We start from the raw sequence: 13,195 nt of genomic DNA, 5'->3' as shown, positions 1-13,195 counted from the left end.
AAGTGGTGCAACGCACATGCTTCCGTGTTGCGGCATCTCTCTTCTCCAGTATGAATTGCAGCGGATGTCGAAAAGTAAACCAAAGCAGCGGGCACACCAGAAATCTATTTCAGACTCCGTCTGTTTCAGGAATATGTTTCAGACTGACAAACGTGACGCTTCAGTGCTCATGGAACTTATTGTGTCACCAACGCTGAGTTCTAATTGCATCGCTCGCATCTTCTTGCATACCTCTAAATGTCGAAAACATCGCCCATGACTATAAAGCGTTTAGTATGCTTTGCCATAGTGGTATTAATTCTTTGCTGCTCGAAAGATCTCTTGTGTTTTCCATCTCCGTGCGTCTTATTTGTTACTATAGTTTTTCAAGTTACAGGCACATCTATAAGAAATATCGAAAACAGAGGTGTAATAAGTGCAGGGCATGAACATTCCTTTTGGAAGCTTTTTTTTTTGTCTTGGTGACCAAGCGCACGCAATAATTTATTATTGATTCCGGGCGGATTTCCTTATATTCATATTTATTTGTAATTTTGTGGTTGATTTTTCTATTGCGTTTATTTGTGTTTATTGGCATGTTTGTTTTCTCATCCGTGTGAATCGGATATTCTTCGTAAATTATTATGTGCGGCTTGATTTGTCAGCAAAGTCATTGCAGAACGAACTTGTTTTTTTCTGTAAAACGCATTAGCCTCATTTTCTGCGGCCTTTCCTAACACTAATTCTAAAGGATTTTAGACCTAATGCCATTTGTTGCTGTTTAAAAGTTTTGTCCAACTAAGTGCAACGAAATGAGGCCAATGATAGCTTCCCAAAGGCTGCGGAATAAAGAAAATTTTGATACTATTACGTACATTTCGCGTATCAGTGGGTTTAGTAAACTAGCACGGAGTGTTTGAACATTCTTTATAAGGCGCATACTTTCAAAATCTGTATTTCAGACTGTAAGTATGGTTGCGCAAAATCATATAAAACGAATTTCGATAAGTCAGAATCAAGAAGACATTGCTTTTCCTTTAGTTTATTGTTTTATTAAACTTTTGAATGATGTTTTTGCCTCTGGTTCTATCCTTCTGTTCTTGCTACCTGCTCCAAAATTAAATGCTAAGAAGGCAGTAAACTGTAAAGCCATTTTGTAATATCATTGTACCATCAATATTTTGCTTTCCTGTCAAGTCCAAGTTCCATTGTTGGCTGTTTAAAAAAGAAAATCAGTGCTTGCCGGTACACACATGATATGCTCCACATCGAAATCTGTCATAGCGCTAACACGCGCCTGTTACGAGCAACTAAATAGCTATGCAAGAAATTGATTCAAGTACAGCTTTGGAGACTCACCAATGTCACTTAGTTTACACGCGCATAATGTCGAATAAGCTTGAACGAGCTGTCAGTTAAAATTTACGAGCCTACCTTCAATCTTAAGTCAGTCATATTCGAAAGGCTGAGTACTAATGTGCAGAGAAAAATCTTAGTTATATACCTGTGGAGAGATGCTCCGACGGCTTCATTACTTTCTTCACCAAGAAGAACCATATTGTTCTATTTCTATTTTTTAATTATATCCGCAATGCGTCGACTTGTGTTAATTATACAGAAAGACATTGTGGCTGTAAGGAGGATGCGGGTCAACACAAGAGCAGACATAGCTGGCAAGAAACGACTTACCCACGCTGTGTCATAAAAGAAAGGGACGACAATTAACGGTCTCTCGTTTCTGTCGTACTTTGGACGTTCGTATGCGGTTTTAAGATGCGAATCCTTCCTTTATTTTCCAGGACAAACTACGAGGTGTGCCAGCCAACACAATTGGAGTTACTGCCAGCTCTGTCGTCCACGTCATCGGTACACGTCATCGTGTCGCATCTGGCTGCTCAAGTCTCTGGTATGAAAAGGTCGACAGTTCCGAACTTCCACAGGAATGGGCGTATGTGATGAAGGTCTAGGCAGGTTAGTTTAATTTGATTATTCTATTCACTTATTGTTGACCTCTGTTCGTTATTTTTAACACGTCGCGTCTTAGTCATCGCCATAATGCAAGTGCACTTGCTGAGCAAGTAATGCTACGGTATAAAGAGTTTAATGTCCTGATGCTGCATCTGCGCTATGAGAGACGTTGTTTGAGGGCTCCGGATTACATTATAATAATCTGAGGTTGTTCAACTTGCGCTGACATTACATGTCACATCGCGTTTTAGTATTTTCCTTTAGAGACTGCTTGCTCCATATAAAGTACTGCTTCGATAAATATAACAAGCTATTGCAGTGATACTTTCAACACGAAGTCTCTGGAACAAACTTACTTTATCTTAAGCAACACGACACATTCACCTTTAGCTGGCTCGTCCAGAAAGGCATGACATGGTTTCTAGGGAACCTGACTGGGATGCACCACAAATTCTGCAAAAGGTCACGCAAATCAAAGAAGTTAATCGGGAAAGTTTTTATGACGACAGACTCATTATCGCAGCTTTTGTGCGCACTTTAGAGCATTGGTGGACCCCAATCGATGAGCTACGACAAAGCACGGAAAGGCGTTCAGCGCCTGATAACTGTACGAGTTCACCAAAAACTGAGTTTGCAAAATAGATCGAACCACTGATATGCTGCAACCTGAATTCTGCAAAGCAAATATTTGTGGTTCAGTAGGGGCTGTGAACGCATATTTAATGCGGTTTTGTAAGACGGATCCATATTTCTGCTGGGAGACTCTCTCTTAGATTAACAATACGCATGAAAAGATTGCCTACAGAAACTGAATAAGTAAGCAGGCAAGGAAGCTTGCTTGCATTCATTTTTCGTTTCAGCATTCATTTCATCAAGTACTCCCCTCGTTCGTATGTGCATCTGCATTATTTGGAGTCACTTTGTTTACCTATGCAAACAAGTATTTATATAGTTCTAGAAAACTTACTTCAAAGAACACACGGCAAGATTTGTGAAACTATGTAAAGGGGGCGTGAACTTTACAAGCACTGAGAAAAAGAGGACACAGAACACACTTGTAAAGTTTGAGCCCACAAATTTCATCATCGACCACTTGAAAGTACATTTTAGCATTATCATTATATTAACCTTCATCATCGCTCACTATTGTCAGCATTGCATATATCGTCCAGTACAACCTCTACATCAGCCGGTACCCGTTAACGTACTTCAGCTACCTTATCGTCTGTCTCAGCGTTATCCTTACAAAGCACTTTTATTTCACAAAAGCCTCAGCACTTTCTTTCTACCTTGGCCAAAAGAAATGATAACATTATCTGCATTGCATCTCATGCCCCCCTTATCATCACCTCGCAATCCTACGGCGTCTTTAATCAGTGCCGAGATGTGAGAACTATCTGCCGCCATTCCATGAATACCACAAGGCCACGCCGCAGTGGCTCAGTTGTTATGGCGCTCGGCTGCTGACCCGAAGGACGCGGGTTCAGCCCCGCCGCGGCGGCTTAATTTTGACGGAGGCGAAGTTCTAGAGGCCCGTGAACTGTGCGATGTCAGTGCACGTTAAAGAACCCCGGGTGGTCGAAATTTTCGGAGCCCTTCACTACGGCATCCCTCATGGCCTGAGTCGCTTTGGAACGTTAAACCTCAATAAACCAAACCTAAACCAAACACTTGTGAAAACACCCAATCCGCCGCATCAGTGGTCGAAGACGAATTGCAAAAATTTTCCGTTTCTCTGTCGGTAAACGCTAGAACCTTTCGACTAGTCCAAGTTACGCAAAAGTTAGACACCATATGCCCGTCAGAAAGTCATTCGTACAGGAGAGAGAGAGAAATGGACGGAAAGGCAGGGAGGTTAACCAGGTGACGCCCAGTTGGCTACCCTACACTTGGGGAGGGGAACAAAGGGGAAAAAAGGAAAAAGAGTGGCAATGAAATGAGTTTTCTAAGTGTCCAGCGACCACCATGTCACAGGGACACAGGGCACGCACTGAAAACTTAAAGATTATAGACGGGAATACAATCCCTAGTCCCTTAAAAATCTCAGGAGCGCTTTCACCGCTTTCCTTTGTGAGGAAGGTTCAGTCCAAGGCCCCAGAACGTTGGACTCTGTTAAAGGACGCGAGTCCAAGCGGTGCAGAGTAGCAATTAGGAAACCGCGCTCTCGCTAAAAACGAGAGCAGTCACAGAGGAGGTGTCCGATCGTTTCATCACAACCGCACTGGTCCCACGCTGGAGAGTCTGCCATTGCGATGAGATGGGAATAGGCGTTTGTGAACGCCACTCCCAGCCACAAACGGCACAACAGCGTAGTATCACCGCGGGGGAGGAGCACCGACCTGGGTAGTACAAGCCAACAAGAGCATGTGGGATATCTGTTCGCCTGAGAAAGAAGGAAGATGGCTGAATAGATCAGATCGCATTTCTTGCTACTTAATTGAAGGCATGACACATTTGTGCAGAAGGTTAAACTGAGGTGCCTTTTAGGAGATCGGCAATCCGAGAACATTACGCTCCGGAGCAGCCACCGATGAAAATATTGTGCTGGAGGAAACATATTAGTCTGGGGTTGGAACAAGCACATTTTCAAACCGCTCAGTCCAAATGTGCGAGGCCTAGTTCGCAGAGTCCCGCCAGTTAAGGCCGATTCACACGACGGACCGTTCGTCCGCGGCCCGCGCAGTACGTGTGCATACGTCAGCACTTTGAGAGGCGCGCTAGATGCATGGATGGATGGCGGCCGACAGCGCGCCTCTCAAAGTGCTGACGTATGCACACGTACTGCGCGGGCCGCGGGCGAACGGTCCGTCGTGTGAATCGGCCTTTAGAAGGAAGAACTGGGAAAACGGAGCAGTGATATTCTAGACGTGGGCGTTATTAACTGTAAAAACTGAACGCACGTTCTTTTGTGTACTCGCCAAAAACTATCGGGGTCGCTCACCTTCACCGAGCGGTAGAGTATAAAATTAATTGAAGCATTTGCCAATTCTCACGCAGTCGTCATTTCTACCATTAACGAGGCACAGTAAAACAAGTTTATTCAAATTTTTGCTTAATTATGATGCTTAATTCCTTTTCCAGGTGAGGAGATGACAGCAAGTATTGCGATTACTTAGAAACTGGAATGGTGAAATGTTGAGCGCATCGCTTTTTTGGCACGGTGCTAAGGCTCACCTATAAGTCTATGCTCTCGTGTTTTGGGGGGTGGGTATGAGCTATGACGTAGTTTCATTTACAATTCCTCGCTTTCAACATGGTGATATTTCATTCCGCCTCCCATACAATGCTTAAATTTTGCGCAAACGTTAAGACAATGCAAAAGTGGAATGAAGAGCTGAAGCTCCTGCTTCTCAATAGCATGATCCAAGGGCTATTTATCGGCCGTTTATTAAGACCTATATTGCAACGCGAAAGTTACATATTTAACTGCTATTCGGCACCATTAGTTTAAAAATGAGCTCAATTACACGCGGAACTGACGAGAGGAACACGTCTGAAAGCAAAAGTTCAAAATGGGCAATTGTGCTTAGTACCCCAGGAGTATAAACCGGCGGCGTATGTGTCGACTAATTAGACGAACGTGCCCTTTACTGCACTTTTCGTGCGAACAATTTTTCGGAACGTTCTCTCTATACCTCCTCATTACCGAACAAAAGGCCCCTGCGAGACGCAAAAACGGCGTCTATGTTTTCTGGGGCATCGTTAATCGCACTGAATATTCTTGTGCCCATTACTACACCGCATAAATTTTTCTCCTTTCACGTGCGCTCGTTAAGGGCGCCATGCACCGGACTCCGCCAACAGGTTTCCTCGCTATTATGCAGACCCTCGTCTTACTCAACAGTCTTGATGAAGCCTTCTAGAAAGTGGAGGCTCGTTTTCTAGGCATTCACCCGCTTATATTGCTTTTCAAGAAATATGCCTTGTCTCCTTGGCATCAACTCCGAGGAAAGTACTCGTCCTCTGGATTTATTAAAGGCGCCTTTTCGATTCATCTGTGCGTCATCACGAAGAAGTGCGTTAAGTGTTTAGGTTAACGACAGAAGATGTAGGGCATTTTGTTTCTTATAGCATATGCACTATGTGATAAACGAATGTTATTTTTGCGACGTTTGATGTCGTAACGCTAATTTTCAATGCTGGCGTGTTGAAAACTCACAACTGCTTTTTCATTACCCTTTGACCTACGAAGCCAATGTAACAGTAGTATCAAACTCCCTTCGAAAGGGTACTCTCTAAGGTTCACTTAAATCACACATCATTCCAATTGACTGAGCGTGAGCAATGGAGTTTGGGTTACAGCACGATATGAATGCAATGGTGCCGGATTCCAAGGAGTCAAGATTGCGCTGCTTCGACAGCACGTAAGAACAGTAAACTTTTCTTTTGTTCTTATCCTAGCCTAAAGGAATTGCTTCTCACTACGTGTTTTTCCGCGCTTTCGACACAGCAGAATAGATGTGAAACCTGACATTGTGTGCCATTAAACAGCGCTTCAAAACCCAAATATAAAGAATGGAGCCATCAGCTCAAAAGGTTCATTTCGTTGTCATAGACTTTTTTTTAGTGCGGTAGGGTACAATACAAAATCAACTTCTAAAACGATGCAACAGTGCGGTGATCCTAAATATAAGCCGCAGCGATATACTGGCTTACTCTCAGTTTATTCTAGATACACATGCGACGTATAGCAGACAACATTCGCGGTCATGGTTTTTTTCTGCAAGAGCCGCCGAGTATAAGTCTCACGTGAGCCTTACGGTGGTGGTGGTGTGACACTTTTTATTAACAGCCTTTATGTTAGGCGTTCAATAGGTCCTGGGCCAAGGGGACGAGGGCGCGTTGCATTTAAAATGTTTACACAACGGGGAACACGCATTCTCTCATTTTGAAAGTCACATGAACCGAACCGCAAATGTCATTATATTATCAAAGCGAGTTGCTGGAAGCTCATCTAAATATATTTTACCTTGGTGACCTCAGCTAATATCAGACTTAAATAATGCGCCACAGCTAACAAATATTGCACTGTTTCGTTCATCTAGCCCACGAAAACGTCGTCAAAAGTGCGCGCAAAACCGTCGGTAACTTCTGTCAAGAAATGTTGCTGCTCTGTTTTATTAGATCTCGCCAAACTGTATAACTACCCGATTAGCACTGGCCTTTAATAACAACGTCACAGTTCGATCAACTTTGCTGAAGAAATTCGCCCACATACAATTATGGGTTAAGGAATCAATAATCAGAAGGTATTCCATATCGCCGCCAAACTAACCTATGAAGATTTCAGCATCTCACTGATCGTAATGTTAGGGGTTAAAATCGTATTCATTATGCATATATTTATCTTTAGTCTCCTTTTTAATTTGAACATGCTTATTATTTACACCCGTTTCTTTATTCGCCCTCTCCCTCAGTTCTTTGGTCGTGTTGCTGCTCTTTATACGATATCCTAAAACGAAGGTCCCTTTGAGGCACTGTAAATAAATAGAGTCATCCTTCGTAGCATTACTTCTACCAAGCATTCCACGCCGGGTCGGAAAATCCACGCCGACTTGAAAAGTTTTTTTCGGAAACAGCGAATCCACACGGTGCGTTAAAAATGCAGTCCTTGCTGCAATATCCGGCGCTGGATACGCTGCGTCAACGTTTCTAAACGACCTGTAAACCGTTGCATCGTCTTGTTGCTCCCTAGAGAGTGTCTCCACAGTTTCGTTCAAATGCAGTCACGCTCGTAAGGCGATGGAGCAGCTCCCTCAGTCTTCTGAAACTCGATTTATGTCCCGACCGCCCATACTGCACTCCCAGTTGGTCCGCGGGCATTCTAGTACGTTAGATCCCAAAGCTTCAATTAGGCTGCACGTACGACGTTACTCAGCCTCTTCTCCGAGCTGGAATCCTTCTCTTCTAGGCCTAATTTAGAGTCCGGCCGAGGCAGGCCTCTCATCAGCGACCAGAGACGTGCTGCCGCTTTCCAAAACCCTTCGGAAGAGGGAGGCCCCGCCACTCAAGCCCAAGGGAGCGCATCTCGGGAGAGCACGGGGCTTTACCCAGCGTTAAAAGCGACGCGCACCGACGGAGAGTGCAGCCTTGCATGAAACGGCCAAGTTTCGCGCAAGTGCCAATTACGCCAGTGGCGGTGCGTTGGTCTTTCGACCCCTAGCCCAAGCCAGCGTGATTACACTATGCATTTATGTTTGCCGACATCTCCTATAGGGATAGCTTTACGAGGGACTTTCTCCATGCTATCTGGCGTAGATGTCTATATTGCAAGATGTCTTAACTGAATAGTAACCGGGAACTACCGTGGTCGCCTGCGGCCTAACGTTCCGCACAGGTTGGTAGCATTCATAAGCACATACGAGCCAAGGAGTGAGAGATCTAGAGAAAGCGCTATATACGGTCCCGTGGGGCGCCTGGACCTGAGAGCTCATGCGTAAATAGGCGAGGTGTGAAGTGCGCGCAAATGTGAAATCATTTCGACCTCTGCAGTGGGCAAAAGGCATTATTTTATTTTAGAGCGTTAGCTAATATTAGCTTCTCCCACATTTTCACGCCGTCGTTGTCGTCGGTGTCCGCAGGGCCGCTTGCCACCTGCCACCTGACTCGGTTAACAGATGGAAAAGTGGAGGAAGAAAAATCACCCTCTCCACTTTTAAGGGAAAGGAAGCAGAGGGAAGTTGGAGATCGGAGAGGAAACAGGTTTAGAGGCGACGGGTGGCCGAGTGGCTTGGGGTGGTTGGTTCCATACCTACCGAAACCCGCCACCGAAGCCCACTGCAGAGTAGCACTGCATTACTGGGCGAGTCCGGATTCACCTCCGCCTGTGTGACAACGAGTAGAATAAAAAAAAAACGAACATGCCGATAGAAAGTTTTTGTTGTCATTCCCCAGCTAACGCTCCAATATTTGTGCTACACATTCGCAACCTTCTTGAGATTTTTTCTCCTCCTCACTGAGAAGACTGAAAAACGTGTTCTCTTCCTTTTGCGCCGATACTGCATCCTTGTATAGCGACAGTGCTATCGTATTATTTAGAGCTCGCGTTAGAAAGAAGGCCCTCAGAGCGCTAAAGTGGTCAAGGCCATGTTGGCAAACCAATTTTGGCTCATAAAAAACTATACTATAAAAAAGTAAGCGAACCCCATTGTCTCCTCAAAAACACGTGAGGCAGAAAGAAGCCTTTCCCTTATATCTATGAAGGCATGGAAAAGAAAAGAAAATAAAAGAAAAGAAAAGAAAAGAAAAGGAAAGAAAAGGAAAGAGAAGAAAAGAAAAGAAAAGAAAAGAAAAGAAAAGAAAAGAAAAGAAAAATAGACAAGTATAGACCAAGCAAACTAAAACGACGTGACTGCACGCTACCCTCTTTGCTCACTCAGTTGCCTTGTGTATAATTTCTCGGCGAGTAAAACTCAGTCAGGTGAGCACAACAATCAGATAGCTCTTTCATACCTAAGACCCTTCCTTCTAATTAGTAAGCTACCAAGACTACGTTTGTGTTCTCGCAAAAATGAAATGAGTAGACCATGTAAATAACAATTCCACCTGAAAGTGACTCCGATATCTTTCTTATTTTTTATCAGGAGAGGAAGACTAGGTTGACTCCCTAGACAAGAAAATGTTGCCGGAAAAAAATAATGCTTAACCTGATTTCCTTGTTTTTTTTTTCAGTAGTGATTATTAAAAAAAATTCCTGCTCTTAAACCGCTTGTGTAAAACACTGGTATTGGAAGGCCTGGGCTTTTGAAGTCAGTATTGGCGCACGATATTCAGAAAATTGGATTCAGTCGAGAGTGTTTTATTTTATTATTTACTTTTTTGCTTTCTGTAAAGCTCATGACAACTGATTTGATAAAAACGTCCTTTCTTATGTATCCAATATGTACGCAAATTTTAAAAATGCAAGAAATGTTGCCCGAATTCAGCTGTCCCTGTCCAGAGACAGCGAACAAAAGTCCAGTTTTTTAAAGCTTCACATCGAGAATAATTTATTTGTAGCTATCTGTATTAGCGCTTGAATTATGTTTAGTATTTTTCGAATTTTCAGTGTGTTGAGGGTCGAGTACTTTTGGAACTAAATAATAAAAGCGGCGCAAACAAATCGTTACTCCTGCTCGCTGTAGGCGACCCCCCGAAAGGCTATTTATATTTGAAAAGCTGTGCGCTACAAAGACGTTCACAGGAAAACAAGTAGAGACGGCAGGAAAAAAGCTTCTTTACTGTCGTCTCTATCCGTTTTCCTGTGAACGTCGTTTTAGCGCACAGCTTTTCAAATATGAATATTCACCAACTAGCCCGTCAAAAAGCCTTACAAACGCTACTTACAACCGCCATTTCAAAGATGTAAAGAATTATTTCAAATTTTTTTTCTAGCGTCTTGGCCTGCGAAATTGAATTCATGGTAGCAAAATTGCGTCTGAGGTGTCGGTGAACCTTTCATGTGCTAAGTCTCGGATCAAAGTACGCGTTTCAGCAGCACGCTGCTCCATTTCGCTAAAACCTATTCCTATTCTTTCGGTTCTTGCTTTTCCTTTCTTACCTTACTGTAGAGCAATGTATTCGGGGACAACACATTTTTTGGGGAAGAACGCACGAGATCGACCTATCGTCGGCAGCTGATTTCCTTCTACTCATTTGTTTTTATCCTCTGATTAAGATCTCTTCGCCATATTCCTCTCATGAGTTGCGCAAGTCAGCTTTTTCTCAGTACAGCTTTTAGTGAAGCAGAGCACGCTTTACAGGCACAATTCATCGAAGGTCGATTTCAGGTTTTCTCATGAGATGATTCTTGGTGTGATAATGTTGCACACGAGGTTTAGGATGCACTGATTTTGACGTAAAATTCAACTGCTGTTGGCAGCTTCTTTTATGCAAAATAATTCTTAGAAGCTTTAGGTGCGCCTAGAAAAAGATTGAAACCAAAGAAAAGGGATGATTGAGATATATAATGCAGTGAAGGATAAGTAATCTGTGGTTTTCGGGCTTGAACAGATGCTGTGTGTAGAGCGATGGAGTTAAAGAATACAAAGATTCGAAGTGAACAGCATCCATGATCTTCCGCTCATTTAACGCTCTGCGAGGTCTATTCTGATTGTGCCGAGGGCTTCCATACTTTCAGAGTGACAATGTGCAATGTCATGGGGTGCACAGGAAAGTAAACCGACCGTTTTTTTCAAATAATATAATGCCTATGATGACAATAAGTGAGCGTACGTCGCAGCGGCGTTTACCTCGGCTTAGAAGCAGCGAAAAGTTAGCGCGGTCAGCCCCCGCCATTGAGAATGGTGCAGAACAGAAAAATGACGGCAGCGTCGGGGGTTTCCACATGCCGAAAACAATGCAGACGAGATGCGAAGATTCCGGCTCCTCTGTTAACGGTTAGCGAACTCCTGCGTCGCGAAATCCAACCTTCGAACTTAATCTCAGCTTATCAACCGTGTAACTGAAAGAGCTTGGTGTACTAGCCATTCGAGAGGAACGATATGTTTTCATCCTCTAAAAATTCTACATGTGCCCCGTTTGATTAAAAGCGTAATATTCGACACTGTACTGGCCCTAGAAGCTGAAAAAAAAATTACAGCTGGTTGCGGTACACACAAAACGCTGGCTGTCAATGATCTATGTGACAATTTTAGCAGCGTACTGTGAAGATACTTGTTCAGAAGAGTGTGACATATTTGAGCTCACCTTTAGAGGCTACAGTGGATAAAAGCAAAATATGCGATGAAATATGGGATAAGAACAATTCGATAATATTTTTCTCTCGCTTCCTTTGTTCTTATTTTATGTGTTAAGAAATGGCGAGGGGCCTACACAATATACTCTGGGCCCGTCAGGCTTCGAAGCAATAGGCGCCACAATTCTGAAGCGCGGAAAATTAGGCTATCTTCATATAGAAACGCAATACTTAAACTGTAGACTCCTCCTCTCGTGTTCCTCAGAAAATATTTTTTCATTAAAATTGCTTATAGCTAAGAAGAATCTTTTTTGTTGGGAAAAAAGCATTCCGCGCAAAAAATCTGATGCAGCGATGAAGTGCCAGTACACCCGCAGCGCTGGAAAGAAAATATGCGGTAGTATAGGGTCGAAGTAAGTGGGAAAAGGAAGAAACACACAGAAAGGAATGCGGAATTGGAGGGTGCTACCAAACTGGCACTCTCCTATGTGCATGCTAAGTAGTGCGGTGGTCGTTGTATTGCGTGGCAAAATATAAATAACGTGCCGGGGCACGGAGCGACGTTTTCACCTAATTATATATGCACGGTCACGTGGAGTATATATTGTTTTCAATTCATTTCCCTCCCTTAAAATAAGAAAAAAACAATGAAAACAATATTTTCAGTAGTCTACTTCATTAAGTCAGAGTTTCTGCAAACAGACAAAGCCCGAGTTGGGCAATGGCGCTGGGCCTCAAAGCTAGAGACTTCGTAAAATGCCGATGCAGAGTCCATAATTTTATTTTTCTATCAATGCAGATGCATATCCTAAAGTATTCAAGCTGAAGGCAGGCGCCGTTTATCTTTCCAGGCGTCGATAATCTACGCGAAAAATTGTTCCGTTCGGTGTTGCTGTAGAGTATGCAGGCAGTGGGATTTATCTTATTCTTATAGTTGCTGACAATGAAGATTATGCTTTTACTTAAATGACGCAAGAGCAGCTTCACTTGACGTTTTATGTAGTGTATATATTCCAAGCTTTGTCAAATAGATATGTGAATTTGATTGAGGTATTTCCTATCCTCTTTTCTGTAGAAACCAACGACCAGAAACTGCAACTTATAGTGAGATTGGACCAATCCCAGCCTGTTATGACATAGCTAGCTTGGCGTCAGCTCATGAAAGAATGGAAACACGAATGAGGGTACGAAGGACACGCTAACAGCTTTATTCACTATAGTAACAACATATATAAGGTCATATCACGATACTTTCTATCCTTTCAGACAAAAAAATGTTTCAACTTCCGCCTCTATGTGCGGTCTGAACCAAGCATGCAAGCTTCTAGTCAGGTGTTCGATGGCACGCCGTTTTCAACTGCAACTCAGAATGGTCTCGTACTTTATGTGCATCGCGCAGGCGTGCTAACTGTGAAGGTTTTCTATAACTTTTCTCTTGCCATTTTAAGTGTAAAGATCGTTTGGTTTATATGGTTTATTGTTCCAAAGCAATACAGGCTGCTTGGGACGCAGTAGTGGAGGCTTGTGATTAATTTCGACCACCTGGGGCTCTGCAGCGTGCACTGACATGGC

Source organism: Amblyomma mixtum, chromosome 6, assembly GCF_055824585.1.
Source record: "Amblyomma mixtum isolate Tamu chromosome 6, ASM5582458v1, whole genome shotgun sequence".
Classification (NCBI taxonomy): Eukaryota; Metazoa; Arthropoda; class Arachnida; order Ixodida; family Ixodidae; genus Amblyomma; species Amblyomma mixtum.
This window is presented reverse-complemented; position numbering follows the sequence as displayed.